The 24,139-nt window shown below is 43.3% G+C and overlaps 2 pseudogenes; both read left to right on the top strand.

Moving 5' to 3' along the window:
* The first annotated feature begins 14,309 nt into the window (after positions 1 to 14,309).
* Positions 14,310 to 15,219, top strand: LOC147631657 (uncharacterized; annotated as a pseudogene).
* A 5,319-nt stretch (positions 15,220 to 20,538) lies between these two features.
* Positions 20,539 to 22,667, top strand: LOC147631658 (uncharacterized; annotated as a pseudogene).
* Positions 22,668 to 24,139: the final 1,472 nt, after the last annotated feature.

Raw genomic sequence — 24,139 nt, forward strand, 5'->3', positions numbered from 1 at the left:
CTGTAAAAAACGCCAGAGTTGGCAAAACTCTTTATTGAACATCTCTACAAGCTATATGGCCTGCCCGCAGATATAGTGTCGGATAGAGATAGAAAGTTCAACAGTCATTTTTGGAGGGAAATCTTCAAAAAGTTGGATACTACTCTGAGTATGAGTACGACAGATCATCCGGAGTCTGATGGTCAAACTGAAAAAGTTAACCAAATTCTAAAGGATATGTTGTGTTCTTATGTTAGTAAGAAGAAATCTAATTGGGAAGAGTACTTGCCCTTATTGGAGTTTGCCTATAACAACTCCAAATACTCAGCGACTGGATTTACACCATTCATGTTAATGTATGGATTCCAGCCGAGATCTCCGATGGCTGTAGGCCTAGAAAAGGAGAAGATTCAATCTGTCAAGGATTTCCTTGAAGATATGAATGATATGCTCAGAGTCGCATGAGAGAGCATTCGTAGCGCTCAGGATCGTGCTAAAACTTATGCGGATAAAGGACGAAGAAAGGTGACCTTTGCAGAAGGTGACTTTGTATTCCTCAAGGTTCCTGCGCAGTCAGAAACCATGAAAATGGGAAAGTGTGATAAACTTTCTTCGAGATATTGTGGTCCTTTTAAAATCCTTAAGAAGATTGGGGACGTAGCATATAAACTTGAGTTACCGGAGAGTTCTCAAGTCCATCCTGTCTTCCATGTCAGTAAACTGAAGAAATCAATTCACGGGTTAGAGAACGCAGTTTCTCCAGAGATTTTGGTGGACTTGATAGAGCCACCAAAGATACCACATGAACCTGAAAAGATTCTACAGTATCATGACAGACAAACCCGACATGAAGTGTACCAGGAGGTACTTGTTAAATGGACAGATAGGGATGAGGAGGTAGCTACCTGGGAAAGCCGTAGTGCAATTTCCAAAAGGTTTCCCCAGTTTGTTTTCGAGGACGAAAACTCTTCTTAAGGGGGGGTAATGTCACGTAGGCTGTAACGCCTGTGTGACCGACGGCGGCAGACCGGATGGCCATGTCCGGGGTTCAGTGGGAGAGGACGCCCATGCAGAGTCATGGGCGGCCAGGCTAGTGTGGATGGTAGGCCACACACTATATAGCCTGGGGGATGAGGGGCAATCCTCATTCTTCCTCTATGGCTGGGTGGTGAGCCAGAGGCCGTCCCCTCTTGTGGTAATGCCCGTATAGCGGCGTTACTGATATCTAACAATCGGCCATCTCTGCCCCGTTTTCATGTTGATGCTCAAGCCCTGGATTATGCTATTGTAATATTGCTAATTATTTTGAGTATTGTTGATTATGCTCAGTAGCATGGCCATGATGACTATCACATGTTCTCATGCCCTTGCTTGCCATGGCCATAATGGTCAAGTTCATCATAAAAAAATGCCATAGCCGCTTTCGTCTCCTTTTTTTTTCAATGGTGACCATGGCAAGCACGGGATTGATTATATTGATAATGTGCCTTTCATTACCATGGGTATGATGGCCATGATTTCTATTAAAAAACAGGGGCTAGAAGTGGCCCACATCGGCCATGGTAATGAATGCTTCTATCTAAGGAGGGTCTAGGGTTGCACATTGAGCTCATTGCCATGGCCATCATGGCCATGCTAATGAGCACATTGTCTAATGTAATGTTAATCTCATGAGGCAAATTTATCATTTGAGTGTAAGAAAAGCATTGGATGTGTGTGCAGCACAAATGTGTCTGGTAAGGTCTTCAAGAGGAGAGGCCAGAGAATCCCAAGGATGAGAATAGTTTGTTGATGCAACATGGGGAAGATATATTGCAAAAGATGATATTGTTTTCATGTTCTGTGTGTCCACCCATTCCTTTACGTAGATTGATTCCATATGCAAAAGTGAGAGGTCTTCGTAATGACATTTATGGGTTGAAAGTTTCTTTTGGGCATGAGGGATATGTTCCAAAAAAGGGGGTGTTTATAGTGTCAATGTGGACTTTGGATATAGAGAGGAACAACTAGTTGATGATGATAATCAGCAAGGGTGGGATCCAATTTGGAGGGAGGTGAACCAAGCCTTAGAGGATGAGATAGTTGCCCCCTGAGCTCACTAGTCTAGTTGGCCGTATGTTTTTTGTATGGGAGGGAAAACATCATAATGGGGCTTGGACTGAAGTAATAAGGGAGAAATTCTCGACCATCATGGAGAAGCATGTTCGTGTACTCTCTACAATGATCGATCCCATTGCGGTTAGCGAGATTGCACTTTTGTCATGTCTCCAAAGAATGAGTTTGTAAGTGATTTATCTCATATGTTTCAGTTATCACTTGTTTTGATTTGGTTCTTTCAACAATTGCTCTAAATATACCATTGTGTGTGTAGCTTGAACACCTATGCTCTTGTTGTGACCTCATTGAAGAGACGAGTCAACATATCAAACATATGTAAGGCTGATATAAATAAGCCTACTTACAAGAGCTACCAGAGGAGGATGTTAAGCTTATTTCTCAGATTCGTAAGAGGTCAACTAAAGGTGGACCTTGGTTTCCTCTAACAAGAATGTACTTGGGATCTTTGGTGTACAATGTGAGTTATAATATACTTCTTCCTTGATTTCTAGCTATGTAGACTTGCCCTTCATTGTTATGTTTTACAAGAATTGTTGTGCATCGTTAATGCTCATGATGATAATAGGTGCAACTAACAAAATATTTGTATAAGAATCTTCACGTCCAACGGGTGTTACTCTCTCGGAGGAGGAGCTTAAAAAACTTACATCGTCTCACAAAGATAGAACTCATGAGATAATATAGTGATAAGATGGGGAAGGTATGGATTACTATTGTTACAAATGATGATATTATAGTATATTGCTATGTGTGGGGATCTTGTTTGATTTCTTTATCATTTTTTTAGTTGCTTAATATATCTAACCCCACCCTTGGGGACAAGTGGTGGAAGAAGGTCTTGGCTCTAAAGTGGAATAATGATAGCTATGCCACTTTGGAGAAGTTGAAACATATTGCAATTGTTGATGTGCCTATAGTGACAAAAATTATGTGGTTGGCACTTTTGGAGGCCAAAAGATTACCAGGTCTATGTTTGGTTTGCCAAGAGGCGACCATGATTACCGAGGGTATGTGATCAAAACTATATAATGTTGATGAATGCATCCATTTGGGTAAAGCTAAATTACTTGTAGTGCTTCATGCTTATTCTTTTTATTTTTAAGATGGATTGCAGGGGAGGTGGTTTTGGAGAAGATCCTACAGAGAGCAGAGGAGGTTTTCAGTGACTTGGTCGACATGTCATATGCTCTTGTTTTGCTTGTGCTGATTGCTTATCATTAAGGGATTTTAATGGTGAGGTTATGTTGGAAAAAGGTAGACAACTATTTGGTATGGTTAAGCGGGTAGATAGCAAGGATAGGAGTGAGGAGATGAGAGAGCTTAGAAAATTGGATTTGTTGTAGATGAGAGTTGTCTTCAGGTTAGTTCTTAGCTTTGATGCCCTATAATTTTATATGTGTTCTTTTGGTGTCTTGTTGAAAGATTGGGTTTACTTTTTCTTTTCTTGTTCTTGTTATTTACTTGTTAGCTTCTTGATTGTTATTGGTGTTTTGAGTAGGCTTCTTGCTATGTTGAAGCACTTGGGTGTCTTTACATCTATTCCACTAATGCTAGACAATGGCTAGTGATTGACAATATCGACACCACCATGTACCCTCCATACATGAGGTGTCTCACTAAGACCAGTGGGAATTAGACCAGTGTCGAGCATGAGGATAGATATGCACAAGGGGGAGCTGCTTGAGAGAGAGAAGGAGATGTATGAGGACTTTAAGAAGAGTTTTGCATGTGTTGGTGTTGAGGAGAATAGATTTCAACCACTTGGTAATAATTTTGTTTTGTTTTGTGTTTCGTATTAATGGTGTTTCTTCTTTCGTACTTATGTTTGGTTATGGTGCTGTTTGTGCTTTAAGAATGCACTGTACATTAGGACTTGTTTGGGGTCTTCTTGGGCCCTTTAATTTGCCCCAAGCCTAATGACAGTCATTAAGGAGTGGTGCAATGGGAGAAGGCCATGTGGAGAAAAATGTTGGGTTTCCCTGCCCCTAATATGTAGGGGTCAAACTTGAATCATACCATTTTTTTTAAAGAAAGTGGGCTGAAAAATGTAAAATCTTTCAATAAAATCAAATTTCCCACCTTTTTTTAATAAAGACAGCTCAAACTAGCATAAATGACCCCACCTCAAAAAGTGGGCTAGGGCCAAAAACGCCCCCCCATCATTATCCCTCATTTAAAGCTACTTTTCCCTCTCCCCACTCCCTCTTCCTCTCTCTAAAACTAGCAATTTGGTTTTGAGTCTCTCTCTAACTAAAAGAGTCTTTTTTTGGCCTCCTCCCTCCCCATTCTGCCTTCCCCTTCCCTCCTAAAGTTAGATCTATCTTTATGTGCCTTCTTGGCTATGGAAAGCTTGGAAAACAGTCCACTTTTTCCCCCATCAAGTCCATCCTCTCTTGCTTGCACACATTCTTCACTCTCCTCTTGCTAGCTTATACACATTCTTGACTCCTCTTGCCAGCTTATATGCTCTGCTAGCATTAGGTTGCAGAGATCTTCTCGGCTATGGAAAGCTTGGAAAACAGTCCACTTTTTTCCCCATCAAGTCCACCCTCTCTTGCTTGCACACATTCTTCACTCTCCTCTTGCTAGCTTATACACATTCTTGACTCCTCTTGCCAGTTTATATGCTCTGCTAGCATTAGGTTGCAAAGATCTTCTCACACACCTACAACTTCATAGCATTTAGCTTAATCGGTTAGCCAAGCACAATGAGTCGCCGACCTCGTTCAAGGGTGGAGTCCTTTAGCAGCAGCAATGAACAAGACGACACTGGCTTGTGGGTTACAAGCACCTTTGCAAAAGGAATGTGGGTGACGATGCATCCAAGCACAAGGGGAGCCCACGAAGTCTCTTGCAGATACATAGGGTTACAGTCACACCATTGGAAGGGTCGCATAGTGGATCTCAAGCAGGGGGCTGACGGAAGCAAGCAGGTGATGATCCAACACGTCTACAAGGCATCGCAACTCCGTGTTGACAATGCCAATCACAAACGCTTTCCTGCAAATTGTAAGTTTTATTTGTGCTTCTTGTTTTATGGGCTGCACTGAGACATGCTAATATCATTTCATGTTACGGAAGCTTGATTTTTTCAAGTGTGTTCTTGTAATGTCCTGTGTGCAGACATCTTTCCGTCGACATTTGTGGAATGGGAGCCTTTAGAGGCCCTTTCTAGAACCTTTGAGGCGCACCACTTTGAAATCGACAAGCTACTATATACTGGTTGTTCGGCATCAGAGCTTTTAGAGCGCTCAATTTTCTTCTTTCATGCAGAGTATATTGTACCCACGTCAAGAGATGGTTCTGGGACTCTACGGAGGCTCCCTACACCAAGTCTCACGGACCATGATTGACCAAAGCCCGAAAATACTTTGGTTGCACTAACCAGACGTCGGATTGAGATTGATGTGTGCAATGCAATGAAGTGCACCTATGGGTCACATCGTGTGACTCTCACGTTCTTCATGCCTTTACATTTGTTTGTGTTTTTGTTCAAGGAGGCTGATGTTCACCGGACTCCTACAATGTGGATTGCAAAGGGAGGCACAGTAATGAGTGCCTTTCTGCCACCTTCGTGGGATTTGAAGGTTATTCAACATCAGGGTGACAAGATAAAGTGCATGGTGGTGTCGGAGAAGATGGTCGTTCGGTACCAGCTTGGAAAGCAACAACTCTCTATTATTTTTCCTTACAGACGTTGGAAGCTGACTGGAGGCGAATGGCAAGCACTCGATTCGGACATCAACGATGAAAAACAGCTTGATGTACATGTTAGCACGCAAGCTGATGTGTGGGATATCGTAGTAAATGCTGATTGGAATATGGCGAACCTAAGGGAGTACTTAGGCCTTAGGTTTGCACTGGAAAGGTGACTTTTCATTTGTGATTGATAACACACCTCTACGTAAGAGGAAAGAGGCATCTTACTTTTGTAAAAGCATTCCCTTCCCTAGATGTATCCATATCAAGCAAGCTATGTAACAGATTTTGAGAGATTAATTCAAAACAATTTTGGCTACTCGCAATTTTCAATTTTGTGCACTTTTAAGTTATGTCGCGTGTTTTTATTTTTTTGGAGGTTTTAAGTGAATTTTTAAACATAAAAAAAGTTTTAAAGACCTCTTTATAAGTCACTTTTGGCCACTTTGAGTTCATCTCCTCACTCTCGACATCTTTGCGGTCCCCTCGCCTTCTTCGCTACTCAAGCATGGCCACCCCCGCCCAAGCTCTCCTATCTCAATTGCACAAGCTTGACCTCGGTCACTTGATCGAGAAGCTTGCACCCATCTTTCAGACATCTATTGACATGGAAGGCACCGCCGAACTCCATAATGACGTGTTTGGGGTGTTCACTAGCTACATGGACACATACATGGCTGAATATTGTGTCAACTTTGAAGACGAGGAGGGGACTTGGGTGCCTGTGGATCTTATCAAGCATACCTACAAAGCGGACAAAAATTTCAGGTTCAGGCTTGCAAGATTCCTCAAAGGCCTTAGTAGCACATATCTAAGGGAGGAGGAAGAAGATAACCTGGTAGGTCTTGGAATGGGCAACATCGGCACAAGTTTTTTGAGTGGGACATGACTCTTGCCCTCCTGATCTTGGAGGGAACAGAGAAAAGCAAGGGAAAGAGGAAGGCCACTCCTCCAAAGAAAGCCACACCTTATCTCTCTTGATCAAGGAAGCTGACCCAAAGGAGGAGATTGTCACCCCAGTGCAAGAAGCATCTCTTGCACTTGTGACTCTGGCGGAAGAGCCGCAAGCTGAGGCTGTGAAACGGGACATCAAAGGGGACGATGTCATGGATGAAGTTCCAGAGCTCGAAGTGCGAACTCTACACCCCATCATAGTAGAAGGTGTAGAGTTCTTATTTTTGGATGACATCGCCCATGTCCTTGGGCTGCACCAGGATGAAACTCTCTCAGTCATTGCTATGTACGCGGGCATGCGAGACACACAACAGCCGTCCAAAGATGATGACATCCGCATTGACTTCAGTTCCGCAGATGTCACAAAGGTGCTTGCGCTCCCGGAAAATCATGCCTCAATAGAGTCCCTTGTGGCAGAGACTCTTGTACAAATATCCCAGTGCAAGGATTTCTACGAGAGTGTGCCACAAAATAGCTTTGCCCCTCACAAGCCGCTTGCCATTTTAGATTTTGTCAGCCTCGGGATCAATATTAGTGATGCAGACCTTGCGGATCATGATGATCCCACTGAGGTAGTACACCCAATTTCTTCCCTTCTTAATTTGTAATTTTTTGAAGTCAACTCATTCTTCTATCTACTTTGTAGACAGCAAGAGAAATGGACTGGTTCGCAAGCCGAAAGGGTGGAGCACGAAAGGAGGTGGAGGGGAAAGATGCTGCGCTATGGCACTACATCCCGAGCTTCAATGCCGAGATGCTTCGCGTGATTCACAATGACTTTTCAAATGATGCGCAAGCTGAATTTTTGAAGTGCAGAGCCCTAAGCGCCATCCTGTCTGAAGCCCCTATAGCCCAAAATGCCCATAAATGTATTCTTGTAAATAGGGAAGCAGCTATCTATAGCTTTGGTGATAAAAGTGCAGGGTCTTTCCTAGGATTTTGTGGCCTTAGCCTTGGACAAGGCATCACTGATGCCAAAGAGATAGCCGAACGCATTGGTGACAAACCATCAGTAAAGACTCTCACCCACGAGGCTTTCACACCAAGCTCATCAAGCGAGTTGGCTAGATCCAATGTACTCATTTGCCTTTTGTGAAAATCAAACAATTAATGACATCAAGATGTTTTTCGAGCTGATTTTAAGTTTTATCTTCTTGATGTGTTTATATGTTGTTGTCGTGTCCTGTCATGATGTTTCAATCAATTTTTGTGAACGCTCGTCTGCCACCACCCGTCCGACTTTGGCTCGACTCGACGGGTCGATTTCTCCTGCGTATGGCCCCAAAAGGGTAGATCAGATGTGCGGGGTGCGCCGGGGCCGACGGGGGGGGGGGGGGGGGGGGGGGGGGGCGGTGGTCGCGCCGTGGAACCTGTGTGCCACGGAGCGACTTTTGCCTGTTTGACCCTGGTCAAACAGGCAAAAGTCGCTCCGTGGCACACAGGTTCCACGGCGCGACCACCGCCCCCCCCCCCGAGGGTCAAACAGGCAAAAGTCGCTCCGTGGCACACAGGTTCCACGGCGCGACCACCGCCCCCCCCCCCCCCCCCCGTCGGCCCTGGCGCACCCCGCACATCTGATCTACCCTTTTGGGGCCATACGCAGGAGAAATCGACCCGTCGAGTCGAGCCAAAGTTGGACGGGTGGTGGCAGACGAGCGTTCGCATGAGGTCGAATGTACGTAGCGACAACAATTACATGCAAAAGACTACAATTACCTTGACAAGACGACAATCACTTGCAATAGAAAATAACTTTTTTGAAAATAGACATGGTTTTTCATTAATCAAATTGAGATTACAAAACACGGATTTGTTGCATTACAAAGGCTTCCCCTATCTAGTGAAAGAGAGCGTCCTCTCCACGGATACGCCTAGCTAGACGAAGATCAGATGGCTTCAAAGTGACACGTTTTGCATGCACCATGCACAAAACCGCGTCTTGGAAAAGCGAAACCAAAATATCCTCGGCACCTTGTTGCAGAGCGCCTAGTGCCGCCGCTTGCACACGATTGACATCCCGGCGCTGGTCATGGATAATCTCTTTGACGAGACGCCCAAAAGGTGCCTTCGGAATAATTGGTGTGCAGGTCTTCTGATATTTGCGAATTTCTCTAAGGGCAACTGTCCCTGGTCTCCACCTTTGCTTCTTCTGCGTTGTTGGGGGCGGTGGTGCTTGCGCGTGGCGAGTCCAAGCTGGCGTGTCATTTTTGAACTTTTGTCGCTGCTCTTGGAAGTTATCGGAAGGGGGTTCTGTGCATTTAGGAATGGTTTTTCCCTTCTTAGCCTTTGCAGGTGTTGGAGTTTTCTTTGCCTTTGCAGATGGAGTCTTCTGAGCTGCTCTCTGCTCTGCCTCCTTCCTTACTCGCTCCTCTTCATCTTTCCTTTCTTTTTCCTCATGAAGCCTTCGTGTGTTTGCTGCCCTGGCTTCTCGTTCAAGCTTCTGTCTCTTATTTTCTACTTCCTCAGCTGAGAGTTTTCTCTTTCCTTTACCAAGTGCACGAGCCAAGACTCTGTCTAGCATTGCATTGAGAATCCTATTACTCGGTAGGTGCTCCCTTTCTACTATGTCTTCATTTCTCCTCTTTGTATATTTTGCGCTCGAAGACTTTGTATAGCCGCTTCCAAAATTGTGTCATCTTCGTATCCGGCCATTCGCAGGTCAGCAACAAATCCGCGAGCTTTTCTGTTAAGCCAATCCTCCTCCATATAGCAAAGAATGCTAATCTTCTCTCGGCCTGAGCTTCTTCTACAACCTTCTTATCTGCCTCCGCCTTCCTAACTGCCTCGTCTTCTTCCGCCTTCTTGGCAGCCTCATCCTCCTGTGCTTTCTTTGCTGCCTCGTCCTCCTCCTATGTTCTGACGGTCTCTTCGGCTTCTTTTCTTGCTCTCTCAGCTGCCTCCATGTCCTCTGCTTCTTTCTGTAATCTCTCCTCTTCTTGGTGTTCTTGGGCTTCTTGGGCCTCTCGCTCAAGCCTCACACGCTCAGCTTCCAGATCCATTTGGGCTTGTGGGTAAATGTTTGGGATTTTAGTTCTATGTGCCACCGGTAAGGGCCCAAGGTCTTTGAAAATGTCATCCTGCGTATTGGAGGGAGGATCATTTGGGGGCTCCATGTGCGTGAGATATTAGTGCCATGAGCGAGAGAGAGAGAGAGAGAGAGCGCGCGAGAGAGTCAAGGGGAGAGGAAGAGAGAAAGCTCACAAGTCAAGACTTTTAAAAATGACTATAAAACTCACTGATATTTATAGGGGGCCAAAATTACAAAAACGTCAATTTACAATGAACGCGCCAAAAAGTGGCGAACAAAAATTATTGGGTGGGTAACCACACGCGGCCATTTCTTAGTCGACCACTGTGCCATTGCCTCGCTCTTTCACGTGCCATTGATGCATTGCACTCTTCTCTTTCGCCTTGCACCTACCACCTTCATGATTTTGCGCCTCAAAGACAAATTTTTGCTCGCTTTTGGGCCTTTCTCCCAGTAAGTGCACGGTAAAACCAATTGAACATTTCCTGAAACGCATTGCTGCGAACCTTGCCACCGCCATGACCCGTGTTCTTAAAATAGGCCGCCTTGGCTTGGTAATGTGATCGTTCCATGCCTTGGTTGCTCCAGAGTGCAAGAGACCCATATTCATCTAGAAAGAAGGAACTGTGCGCATAGAGAATATGCATGTAGTGTGTTATATGAGTTTCCCCCCAAGCATCGATCATTTCTTCTGTAAATCTGTCAATCAAAGTCTTGAATGTAGCTATCTCTGCTTCATCAAGATACGGGCGCTCAAGAAGCCTCATCATCTCATCACAAGCTTCCCACACATGTGCACGCTTCAATCCTAGTGTCGCCTCATTGCCTCGATAGGTTGTTACATCACAAATCTGCTTCCATAATTCAAAATGTGTATGGCTTTGAGCCTCACCATAGTTTGAGAGCAGGTGTCTTGCTTTTGCACCACCCATACATATCTTATTAGGGTTATCTTGGGTACTTGATGGGTTTTTGCGATCCTTAGAGAGGGTGACAGCACCTGCGTGAAGCCCCACGGATGATAAAACAACTTCAAGCTCTTGGATGCCCTGTTCTCGTCGTGACTCTGGCTCCATGTTCCAAGCATAATTGATGTGGAGCATCAACAATTTGTCCAGAATTCTAAGTCTTGCGTGCAAGGTACACACATGTACTCGCGACAGTGGAATTGAAAGAATAGGGTTCCAAGTAGCATCCTCCTCTGCGCGAGATGGTGCCTTGCTTTGATTACAGCTCATAATTCCATTGAGCCAGACGTGCATACCCTTCCCTTTTTGTAATTGATTTGAGCCCTTTGCACTTGCCTGCTTACGACCTTTCACCTTGGTTGCTTGTTTGGCCTTCCCCACTGCGACACTTGGCATCCTTGGATGACAACAAAAGATGCATGGAAACAAAGTGTTAGCACCACTTTTAGTTCCCAACATGCATTTGAGGGTCTTGAGATCACCACCAAGGTGCCACTCTATTTCAAAGTGACCAGTGCCAGGCACATGCAAGACTTCACCATTTGATTGCCTGTGTATCACTCCTTGAATACCTGTACGGGTGAAGTACCACCTCAAATTGTCATGGTCCTCGTGTGCGGAAGGGTCCATGCCGCCTGCCACCATATGTTCTTCTCAGACTGCACTCCAAAGTAATCTTGCTTGCGTCGCTTTGTGTGTAAGTTATTCTCCGCATCACCTGTTTCATCTTCGTCGTCTAAGCTCTTTCGCTTCAATGCCCTGCTCATGACTGTCAGACTTGTACGTTCCACCCTTTGGCCCTTTACAACCTGACATTCATCCAATTTGAGGACAAATATAGCCTTTCCATCCGTCTCCTCTAATGTCATATCATAAAACTGAATCATAGCTCGTTGAAGCGCCTCCACCTCGACGTAAACATTGTTAAACTTGTTGTAAGCAAAATCTTTTGAATTTGACATTGGCATGCTACCATCCACCCATCTGTAGTAGCCGCCTAGCAAGTCGGCAATATTGTTGTTTGCTGACTTCCTTGCCATAACTATAGATCGTGTTGGAAGTATAGATCGTGTCATTCCTTTGCCTCGTAGACATGCTGTGATGCAAGTATACAAAGCCCTGTATCCCTTATCTCACTGATACCTGCTGTGTCGCACACAGTGAGCATGTCAACGAGACTGACAATCTGCTCGAATTCCTTGAGGAAATACTTTTGAATCCTGTCACGCAACGCACCATTTACTGGATTGGTTATCATATTGATTACTTTCTGCTCTGGAATAATGTGCTCAAGGATAGACTCCTCAGTATTGGAACAACCTAATATTGCTTTAGCACATTCCCTGGACATCACATAGTTCAGAGTCAATGACATAACTATATGAAAAAGGAATGTAATGCTAGTTTTGAAGCTGTGATTACCTTGTTTGACGCACACGTTGCTTGCGAGCCCCCCCATCTTTGGAAAGAAGACTCAGAGGCTTGCACTTTCGCTGCCTTGCATTATATCCCACGGGGAGGTGAGTGAAATGATCGACACGTCAGCGAAGGTTCCGAGTTGAGTTTCGAAGACGGAGATAGTTCTCTATAGCTCGATCCCTGCTTTCCACACCTTCATCAAGCTTCATCTTCTGCTCTGCATCCTCCTTCTCTAGATCCTTGACTCAAGCCAGCATATGTTCCTTTGTGGCCATGAAAGTTGACACACATTCTTCCTTTTCTGCCTTGCATAATTTTAGAAGCTTCTTGAGGTGATTTTGATTTGAGAGTTCCTGCAAGTACAAAGAATAGAGCCTCTGACAGTACCCTAAGAAACCATTATAACCATCACCCAAGAAGCGTACGACCTGCGTGATATTACGAAAAGGGGGAGGTGCACCAGTCTGTGGATCAAGGGGATAAATGCTTCCATCAGTCCAAAGATCAATGGCTTTTGCACCTTGAAGTCGTAGCACCTCAGCAGGAATACATCCCTTCGTTCGATTACTTCGCATTGTGGCATACTCCTTGTCTAAGTCCACATGCAAGCGAAACTTTGATTGCTTGTTGGTGATGTCCTGTAGAGCCATTGTACCTAGCAAATGGAGATGGAGATGTAGATGGATACAGAGATGGAAATGTGGATGGTGATGGAGATGATGGAGATGGAGGATGGAGGTGGAGGATGGAAATGTGGATGGTGATGGAGGAGATGAAGATGGAGATGGTGATGGAGATGGAGGTGGAGGAGATGCAGATGGATATAGAGATGGAAATGGAGGCCTTGAGGAGATAGATATGGAGAGCTTGCTAGTGATGGAGATGGAGAGCTTCAGCTTGCAAGGATGTGTAGATCTGTACCTTCACAGGAGGGGTTGGTGAGCTCTTCCATGAGAGCTGGGGTGGAGAGGATGATAGATATGGAGAGCTTACTAGTGATGGAGATGGAGAGCTTCAGCTTGCAAGGATGTGTAGATCTGTACCTTCACAAGAGGGGATGGTGAGCTCTTCCATGAGAGCTGGTGGAGAGGATGATGGAGTAGGAGGTCCAGATCTGCAGGCCATGGCTCCTAGAGAGAGAAAAAGAAGCCCTTACCCAAGTAAAACACCCTAAACGCGTTTTAGAGAGAGAGTGTAGAGAGAGAGTGGGATCTGCAACACCTCCAAAAAGGGAGGGAACAAAGTGACGAAAATTTTCAAACATTCTTTGTGAAAGGTACTTCACTACAAGACAAAAAGGCAGTTAGGTCCATATTCCTTCCCAAGGACAGAAGATCTAATGATTAGATCACCTTTTGGCCTATTTTCTTTTTTGTAGAAAAGAAAAAATGCATTTTCAGGCCTAGGCCACTAGCTTAGTCAAAGCTTGATTAGCATTTTAAGCATTTCACTAAGTGTCCAAATAAAAGGGCCCAAGAAGACCCCAAACAAGTCCTAATGAAAAAGAAAGGATAAGGAGGTGACCAAGGAGAGTGATGAGACAAGGTTGAGTTAGAGAATAGCATGAACAATGATATGGGTTAGTTTATTCCTAATTATGGATGGTTTTTCTTTCTTGGAATAGCTAGTGCTTTTACTTGCGTTGTCGTGCCATGGCACGTCTATGGTGTGAAACCATGCATATGAGGCCATTAAATGCAAATCGAGATGCATGGGATTAAGTGCCATGACTTGATTTATATGATGCCCATGTACATATGTTCATATTGTAAATGAGGTTCAATAAGACGAGCTGAGACTGAGTTAGGTCTCAAAGCCTGTGTACATAATGGGTGTAGTAGGTGTTTTAACACTTGGATAGTGTGATGTTTTTAGTGGAGGAAAAGGGCAGTCTTTTGCTGTGTAGATGCATGCTTGAAGGCCAGGCAAACAGTGGAGAAATGTGTGAGTTTTTGTGAAGCGCACAGGCTGATAAGGAGACATTTTAGAGGGCAGATAGCAGGAGCTGGGAGTGCCTGATGGGTATGTGATGAACTGAAGAGTTGTGGTCAGCAACTTCCTAGAAGGAAATTTTTGCAGAGGAGCTACAGTTTGAGATCTTTTTAGCACCCAAGGTGGGTACTTTTCATTCGGAATAGCTACAGATGATAGATGGCGAGTTTGAAGCGGCCAAGGTTGCAGCAGCATTAACTAGGAAAAATCTTGAAGTGATGGAAATGCTCCTCGCAAAATCTGAGAATAATCTACCGCCTAGCCTCAAAAACTCAGAGAGAGATGACAAAGTGAGCTGCAGTTCTGAATCTTCTGAAGAAGAAAGTTCTAAACCATCTAATATAGATAAGGATTTAGTTAAGAAGATACAAAGACAAAAAAAAAACAATTATACATTGGGTTCTTGGTTTCATGGTAGTTCCAACAGCCATCTGGCGATTTAAGATGCCCTCTATGATTCTGGGGGTCAGAAAGACCTTCACAAACCCTTTCCAAATGCTTGGAGATGTGCTTACTGAGGGATTCAAGGGGGACAATAAGGAGGAGCCCAATGGTGCTAAGGCACTTCAAAAAGCTCGTACAGTACTACCCTCACTGTTGGGAGGTGAAGAAGAAAAGAAGAGAACAAAGCAAACAGAGCATACTACCTCTGAAGATTTCAAAATCGGTGAAGCATTGACATTGTCACTTGACAACATATTGTCTGTAGGAAAGTCGAGCAGTAGCATTACTGTTGACAAGGCTCAGGGAAAGGCTCAGGAAGGTGACACAAGGTGGCAGCTTGCGTGGCATGCAAAAGTTTTTTTTAAAAAAGAAATTTCCGAATATTATGCAGGAAATAAGGAGGCGCAGTATTTCAAACTGGGAAAATGCGAAATTTGGGCTGCAAAAGGTGAGGGAGCTCCGACTCTCTTGCAGAAAAGGGGAAATAACCAGAAAGCGACGCATATCGGAAGTGGGGTGTGCAGAAAACGTGAACCAGAGTTACACGTAACCAGAGATTTTAAAAAGGGAGAAGGCGGCTACTGTATGGAGCTTCTTGGGGTTAGAATTAAAAGGTGAATGATGCTCTATCAAAGGTGATGATCTACAAAAAAATCACACATTATATGATGTTTTTTTAAATCCTGGCACAAACGGCAGTGAAGCAGCCATATGGGAAAAAGCGAAATCAAAAGAAAAATTCGTTTTTACTCTCAGATAAGCGAATTTATTTTTGTTTGTTGTTACTTACGATTTGAATAATCGTATAGTCTTGGAATATATTTCCTCTTAAAGTTTTTTTTTTGAAACAAGAAGGCTTTTGAATGTATATATGGTTTGGAGAACCATGGAATAGAAAGGCACTTGATTTTGGATTGTTAAACATGGAGATTTTTTTGAATATGTTATACATGCGCCATGTGCCATCTTTTGCCTTGTGAGTTGTTGGAATCTGAAAGCAGGTTTTCAGGTGAACAAGAGACATTTTGAAATGATGGAATTGGCATTATATGGTACATATGATGTGAATGGACACATGTATATGAGAATCTTTTGATGTTTGTGCTATGCTTACATGTGATAAGTTTGAAGCATTTGGAAAAAGAATCAGAAGATCTATGCTTAGAACTGGACATGCTCTTGACACACAATTTACGTGCAAACATCAAGCTGAATGTGGGAATAAATTGAAGTGATTTGGCACATGTACATGTCAACAACAATGGTGATGTCTTATGCTCCTTGAAGAGCTATCTGTTTTGATTCCTTGCTGGGATTTTGGAAGCTACTCTCCATTAGGACCTCAATGAAAGGCTTCTTGGGCCCTTTTATTTGGCAGTTTAAGGGAGTCAAACCTTTTCTCTTAAGAAGTAACATTTTCTAATTAGAAGCTTCAAAACGGCTACTTTATTCGAATTTGAATTTTGGGGAAAAAATGGAATTCAAAATCTAGCGGATAAAACCATATCATGTAACATATCTATGAAAAGCTCTTGATGCGTAGATCACGGATCTGTAATCTCCGCTCAAATCGGAGCTTGTATGTAGAAGTTATGGAGGTCCGAAAATTGTAAAATTGCCCCCCTCCCCTTTTTGGGAAAAAAGTGCACCCTTTGACCACTCTTACACCTCTCTTAAAAACCCAACATTTCAATCCACATGGCAACCCCCCATTTGGCTATTCCTTAATCACCTTGATTAGGCTTGGGCAAATTAAAGGGCCCAAGAAGACCCCATTCACTTCCTAATGACAGCTAGAAGTCTCACACTTTCCCAGTGACACCGCCCACATCACGACAGCTCTGGTGAACCCGACGTGAAACTGCTGGGGTGAGAGTGTGGTGAAATACACAGGGAAGCTATGGCTGAGAATCCTGAGGGTCAGGGGTTTCATTTTGACCCCGGGGTTATGCAAATGTTTCAGATGTTTACTATGTATATGCAACAGCAGCAAGCTGCTGAGAGGGGGCAAATTTCCACGACTAAAGCACTGCAGTCAATTGTGAAAAAGGTGGATCAATTTGATGGTAAGGACATCACAAAGTACTTACGCAATTACACAAAGGAAATGGAGCTAAATAGGGTGACTGAGGAGGATATGGTTCGAAGCTTTGAGCTGGTATGTGTTCCTGAAATAAGAGAGCGCATAAGAGGATTACAGACAGCACATGGTGGCAGAAATTGGGAGGAGTTCAAGCTTGCTTTAAAGGATGAATATTTCATGGAGGATTCCGAGCGGGTGACCAAACGAACTTTCTTGGAATGGGACACAAAACCCAAAATGGGAATTTCTGCCCACAGAGTTGCTAAGAGAGTTTGAGAAGCGCTATGCCCAGCTGTCAAGGATTGAGCGCACAACCTTGGACAAGGAAAAAACAGAGCTCTTCTTACAAGCAGCTGGAAAAGATCTCCAAGAAAAATTGGAAATTCTCCTTGAGGATAAGGATACAGAGCAGGGGCTAAAGAATGATTGGAATGATGTCGAGGATGCGGTCACCATGCTAGCAAAGTGGCAGCGGAGGAGGGATAAAATGGTGATGAGCTTGGCAACCCCTATAACTGCTGTTATCCCTGAGAATCTACCAAAACCAGCTACTATAATCCCAAAGGTAGAAGGGCCGATGGATGAGCTTGTTAAAGGCATGCGAGACCTAAAACTGAAGATGTCTAGGATTGAGGGCTACCATTAGGGCAGGCTTCTATGCAAAGGCCTCAAAGCAAAGAAGGGTTTACATTCAGATGTATATGGTGTGATGACCCAGAACATGCAAAGAAAGACTGTGCTAGCTATAAAAAAGCCCTCAGAAATCAACTTGTGTTTTTCAAAGATGGGAAAATCCACCTTTTACAGAGACTGGTCTTCCATTAAGCACAAACTTTGGGAAAGGAGGGATGAAAAAGCTGGTTGAGGATATGGCTGCTAGCCATGCTATCTCTATGGTTGAGGCAGCAACCTATGGGTTAAAGGCTGGTCAATCAAGGCAGGGATCTGAGAATGATGAAGATTATGAGAATGAAGATTTTTGGCCATCAACAATGGAATTAATTGCATCAAAGAAGGTGTCTAAGCAAGCTTTGCATGAGGCAGGTGACTGTATACGTCTTGAGACTGGCTGGGAGGAGCCTATGGATTCTTTATCTGTTCATGCCTAAGCGTGGTATGCGTCGACATGTACAAAATGAACAAAAAAGTCTTGAGCAGTGTGGTCTTTTGGAGAAGAATGAGTTTATTTCAGGGGTGCTTGATGAGGTGTCATTTGTGGATACCATGGATGTGCTTTTTGCTATGGGAAGAGCATGTTTACAGGGTGGAAATGAGATGATAGAGGTGTCATCTGTGGGGATGTATGATATAATCCGGGAATTTGAGGGGATGGAATGTAAAAACATGAATTGTGAGATGGATGCTCATGTTGATACAAAGTATAAAACGGTTGCAAAGAAGGTGAAACCAGTTGCCTTGCCCTTGCCACCAGGAAGCAAGGAGAAATTAGATGAAGCCTCTATGCAACCGAATCTCAGAGATCCAAAGAAAATTGGGCATAAGTTTACACAGGAAACCCTAAAAGAGCTGAAGATTGGTGAAAAGGATTTTCTGTTGCCAGTTGAAAGGGAATGCTTTGAGGAGATGCTTGTAAAACATGGGAAGGCCTTTGCTTTTCAGCCGCATGAGATAGGCTGTGTTGATCCAAGCATAATAGCACCAATGGTGATCTTCACTGTTCCACATGTGCCCTGGAACCTGCGGCGGCCGATTCCAGTACCAAAGGCTCTCTTGCCAAAGCTGATGGAATTATTAAAAGAAAAGATCAGGATGGGAATTTTGGAGCCATCATGCGCTCCATATTCCAACAGATGGTTTACCGTGCCAAAGAAAAATGGAACATTGCGCTTCATTCTAGACATGCAACCTGTAAACAAAGTCACAATCAGGAATGTGGGAGCAGGTCCGATTGTGGATGAGTTTGCAGAAGCATTTGCAGGGAAATCTATATACTCTATGGGTGATCTGTATTCGGGATATGATCAGCTCCAACTGGATATACAAAGCAGGGACTTGACCACAATGAAAACTCCTTTGGGATTGGTAAGGATGTGTACCTTACCACAGGGAGCCACAAACTCAATGGCGCATATGATGAATGGAATGAATAAAGTCTTGCGAGACTTCATACCACAAATAACTATGCCTTTTCTGGATGATGCGCCAATAAAAGGCTGTGATGAGAAAGACAAAGATGGGGATCTGGATTCGAAGGGGTGCCGCAAGTTTGTGGCGAATCATATAAAGGATTGTGATATGATTCTATCCAGGCTTGAAGAGGTGAATCTTACTTTATCTGGACTGAAATCAGTGTTTGGGGTTGGTGAAGTGCTAATAGTGGGACATCTTTGTAGTACTAGTGGACGCCGACCTTATCCAGCCAAGATAGATGCAATACAAAGAATGAAAGAGATATGCATTAATGTTACAGAGCTGAGGAGATTTCTTGGTGCATGTGTCTTTTATGTTATATGGATCTCGCATTATGCACATGTAGCAGATCTTTATCAACTTTTGAGGAAAAATCAAAAATTTTTGTGGAGTGCAGCACATACTAAAGCTATGCGGAAGCTGAAATATCTGCTTCAATCATCACCTACTCTAAGGAAGGCAGATTATGAGTGTGGCAGGCTTGTGATTGTTACAGTTGATACTAGTCCTACTGGGATAGGATGGGCAGTAGGGCAAGATGATGAGGATAATCACAGGTATGTAATCAAATTTAGAGCAAAGGTATTAAAACAAAAATATCCGCAGATTAAGAGAGAGTTATGGGGAATAGTCACTGCTCTAAAATGTGAAAAAGAATATCTTATTGGAGCATCTGTACTTGTGGAAACTGATTGCTTGCCACTCCTTGGGATGATTGCAAGCTGCACCACTCCAGATATTGCTATGCTTAGGTGGATTGCCTATATCAAGTCACTAAATCCTGAGTTTGAGCATATTGCAGGAAAAGATAACCCAGTTGCAGATATGCTATCAAGAGCCAGGTATGAAGATGAAGAAGGGATGATTAGTGATATTGATGATGTAGGTACAAGATTCTATACTGCATATGCAAAAGGGGACCATACTTGCTTATCAAATGCACTTGAGTCTTTTAGTGAGGAAATGTATGAAGGAGATTGGTTGCTTATTGGTCAATACTTGAGTACTTTGACAAGACAAGAAAATTGGTCTGACTCAAAATTTAAGAGGATCCACAAAAAAGCATATGGGTATTTCCTAAAGGATGGGTACCTGTGGAAGCATCCTAAGCAGAGGAATGCTATGCCACAGAGAGTCATATGTGATAAAGAGACTCAAGGGAAGCTCGTGAAAGAATTCCATGAGAGTCTCTGGGCTGGACATCGAAGTGTGTGGGCCACCTTTACCAAAATAAAGGAAAGATATTGGTGGAAAGGAATGTACAAGGATGTATCCCAATATGTGGAAACATGCATGGTATGTCAAATGTACTCGAATGTGCGACATTGTGATAGCCTGCAACCAACCTACCCACCTGCCATGCACTACAAATGGGTAGTGGATCTAGTAACAATGCCTTTTGGAATTTGGCAGATGCGGTACATAGCACTTGCAAGAGAAGATTTGACAAATCAGGTGGAAGGGCGTGCTCTTAGAACAAAGAGTACGGAAACAGTATGCAAATTTCTCTTGGAAGATGTGATTTGCCGCTATGGTTGTGTTGGGAAAATAATAGCTGATAGGGGTGAGCTAGATGTTGAAGAGGCAAGAGAATTCTTCTCTAGAATTGGCATCAAATTGGCCCTAACATGTGCTTACAACCCTGAGGGCAATGGTAAAAGTGAGCGAGGACATCCTCCAATCATTAAAGCTTTGGCTAAGGCATGCAAAAGAAGAATACGAGAGTGGCCAAGGTTGCTACCATATGCCTTGTGGGCTGACCGTACAACTCATAGCTTAGTGACAGGATACATGCCTGCAGAATTAATGTATGGTCAAAAGCCAGTAATGCCAGTTGAAGAAGTATTTCCAACTTGGAATGTATTACCCTGGGTGGAAGGATTAAACAGGGAAGACCTCCTTGTATTGCGAATAAGGCAGCTGGAGAGGAGGCCTGAAGATGTAGAGCTTGCTAAAGCTCGTTTGAAAGATGCAAGGTTGAAAAATAAAGAAAGATTTGATAGAAGACACAGACTCCGGCCAAAACCTATTGAAGAAGGTGATTGGGTCCTAATGTATGATAGTAGCCTTGACAACCAGTTCACTGTTCAAAGAAAATTTACAAAAAGATGGTTTGGCCCTTACATTGTCAAGCATGTGCATGGAAATGCCACGTATACCCTGTGAGCTTGATGGAACAGAGATAAAGAATCTTGTAGCAGGCAAAAGGATCAAGATGTTTAAAAGAAGGCTTGACAGTGATCCTTTTGATTCACAGGAGACTCAGGATGAGAGGCTTGATAGTGATAGCATGGATATGGCTGAAGAGGAAGAGGATGATTTCCCTGATAATGTAGAAGATGAAGACGACATCCAGATATATGTGGATCTTGATGATGATTTGGCACATACCAGAGGATGTGCAGGTTTAGAGGGGGTGGATGTCGTGCCATGGCACGTCTATGGTGTGAAACCATGCAGATGAGGCCATTAAATGCAAATCCAGATGCATGGGATTAAGTGCCATGACTTGATTTATATGATGCCCATGTACATATGTTCATATTGTAAATGAGGTTCAATAAGACGAGCTGAGACTGAGTTAGGTCTCAAAGCCTGTGTACATAATGGGTGTAGTAGGTGTTTTAACACTTGGATAGTGTGATGTTTTTAGTGGAGGAAAAGGGCAGTCTTTTGCTGTGTAGATGCATGCTTGAAGGCCAGGCAAACAGTGGAGAAATGTGTGAGTTTTTGTGAAGCGCACAGGCTGATAAGGAGCCATTTTAGAGGGCAGATAGCAGGAGCTGGGAGTGCCTGATGGGTATGTGATGAACTGAAGAGTTGTGGTCAGCAACTTCCTAGAAGGAAATTTTTGCAGAGGAGCTACAGTTTGAGATCTTTTTAGCACCCAAGGTGGGTACTTTTCATTCGGAATAGCTACAGATGATAGATGGCTAGTTTGAAGCGGCCAAGGTTGCAGCAGCATTAACTGGGAAAAATCTTGAAGTGATGGAAATGCTCCTCGCAAAATCTGAGAATAATCTACCGCCTAGCCTCAAAAACTCAGAGAGAGATGACAAAGTGAGCTGCAGTTCTGAAGCTTCTGAAGAAGAAAGTTCTAAACCATCTAATATAGATAAGGATTTAGTTAAGAAGATACAAAGACAAGAAAAAAACAATTATACATTGGGTTCTTGGTTTCATGGTAGTTCCAACAGCCATCTGGCGATTTAAGATGCCCTCTATGATTCTGGGGGTCAGAAAGACCTTCACAAACCCTTTCCAAATGCTTGGAGATGTGCTTACTGAGGGATTCAAGGGGGACAATAAGGAGGAGCCCAATGGTGCTAAGGCACTTCAAAAAGCTCGTACAGTACTACCCTCACTGTTGGGAGGTGAAGAAGAAAAGCAGAGAACAAAGCAAACAGAGCATACTACCTCTGAAGATTTCAAAATCGGTGAAGCATTGACATTGTCACTTGACAACATATTGTCTGTAGGAAAGTCGAGCAGTAGCATTACTATTGACAAGGCTCAGGGAAAGGCTCAGGAAGGTGACGCAAGGTGGCAGCTTGCGTGGCATGCAAAAGTTTTTTTAAAAAAAGAAATTTCCGAATATTATGCAGGAAATAAGGAGGCGCAGTATTTCAAACTGGGAAAATGCGAAATTTGGGCTGCAAAAGGTGAGGGAGCTCCGACTCTCTTGCGGAAAAGGGGAAATAACCAGAAAGCGGCGCATATCGGAAGTGGGGTGTGCAGAAAACATGAACCAGAGTTACATGTAACCAGAGATTTTAAAAAGGGAGAAGGCGGCTACTGTATGGAGCTTCTTGGGGTTAGAATTAAAAGGTGAATGATGCTCTATCAAAGGTGATGATCTACAAAAAAATCACACATTATATGATGTTTTTTTAATCCTGGCGCAAACGGCAGTGAAGCAGCCATATGGGAAAAAGCGAAATCAAAACAAAAATTCGTTTTTACTCTCAGATAAGCGAATTTATTTTTGTTTGTTGTTACTTACGATTTGAATAATCGTATAGTCTTGGAATATATTTCCTCTTAAAGTTTTTTTTTTGAAACAAGAAGGCTTTTGAATGTATATATGGTTTGGAGAACCATGGAATAGAAAGGCACTTGATTTTGGATTGTTAAACATGGAGATTTTTTTGAATATGTTATACATGCACCATGTGCCATCTTTTGCCTTGTGAGTTGTTGGAATCTGAAAGCAGGTTTTCAGGTGAACAAGAGACATTTTGAAATGATGGAATTGGCATTATATGGTACATATGATGTGAATGGACACATGTATATGAGAATCTTTTGATGTTTGTGCTATGCTTACATGTGATAAGTTTGAAGCATTTGGAAAAAGAATCAGAAGATCTATGCTTAGAACTGGACATGCTCTTGACACACAATTTACGTGCAAACATCAAGCTGAATGTGGGAATAAATTGAAGTGATTTGGCACATGTACATGTCAACAACAATGGTGATGTCTTATGCTCCTTGAAGAGCTATCTGTTTTGATTCCTTGCTGGGATTTTGGAAGCTACTCTCACAGCTAGAAGTCTCGCACTTTCCCAGCGACACCGCCCACGTCACGACAGCGTGCTGCACTTTCCTCTTACATTGGGTGTTTTGTGTGGGTGTTTATGTAGATGTTGGTCTCAAGGTGTTGTTGTATCAAAAAGAACTATTTCTTTTGTGTTTTTGCCTCCACGTCCGAATGGGTTAGTTACTCGAGGTCAAGATCATAGATGTATGGTGGTTGAGGGGGACTATAGTGCCATTGGGAGAGATTTCTCCCTAGGTCTCAAGAACCGAGTCTACATAGAGATCCATGAACATGTTTTAAGGCATGTTGGTGCGGGTGTACGAGCAGAGAAGAAAGGTAGATCTGTCTCTTGGGCAGTGGATTTGATTTTTCTTCATCTTCCATTCGGGGGTGTACATGTTGGGATATGTTGAGAGAGGACCATGTTAGGTACGACTGTGAAATGGCTTCTTCTTCACTATCGAACTCCGGATGGCTCTTGATTGTTGCATCTTCTTCGAGTATTGCTATTGAGAAACTATTCTTCATTTATGTTTTCTTGAATGTTGCTTGGATTACAAATAGAGTTTGGTAGTGTTGCTTTGTTTGGTAGGTTTGGGGATTGGGTTGATTGATAGATATTGTCAAGTTTTCGGCTTGCAAATTTGGCATCGAGTAACTGTGGTTCATCACTTGCCTTACAATTATGTAGATATTGCCGACATGAGGACTGAGGTCACCGATGCTTACAAAAGACTAGATGAAGGATGTGGATGACCCAT

The sequence above is a fragment of the Cibotium barometz genome, chromosome 14 (assembly GCF_041138505.1).
Source record: "Cibotium barometz isolate CiBa-2024 chromosome 14, ASM4113850v1, whole genome shotgun sequence".
NCBI lineage: Eukaryota > Viridiplantae > Streptophyta > Polypodiopsida > Cyatheales > Cibotiaceae > Cibotium > Cibotium barometz.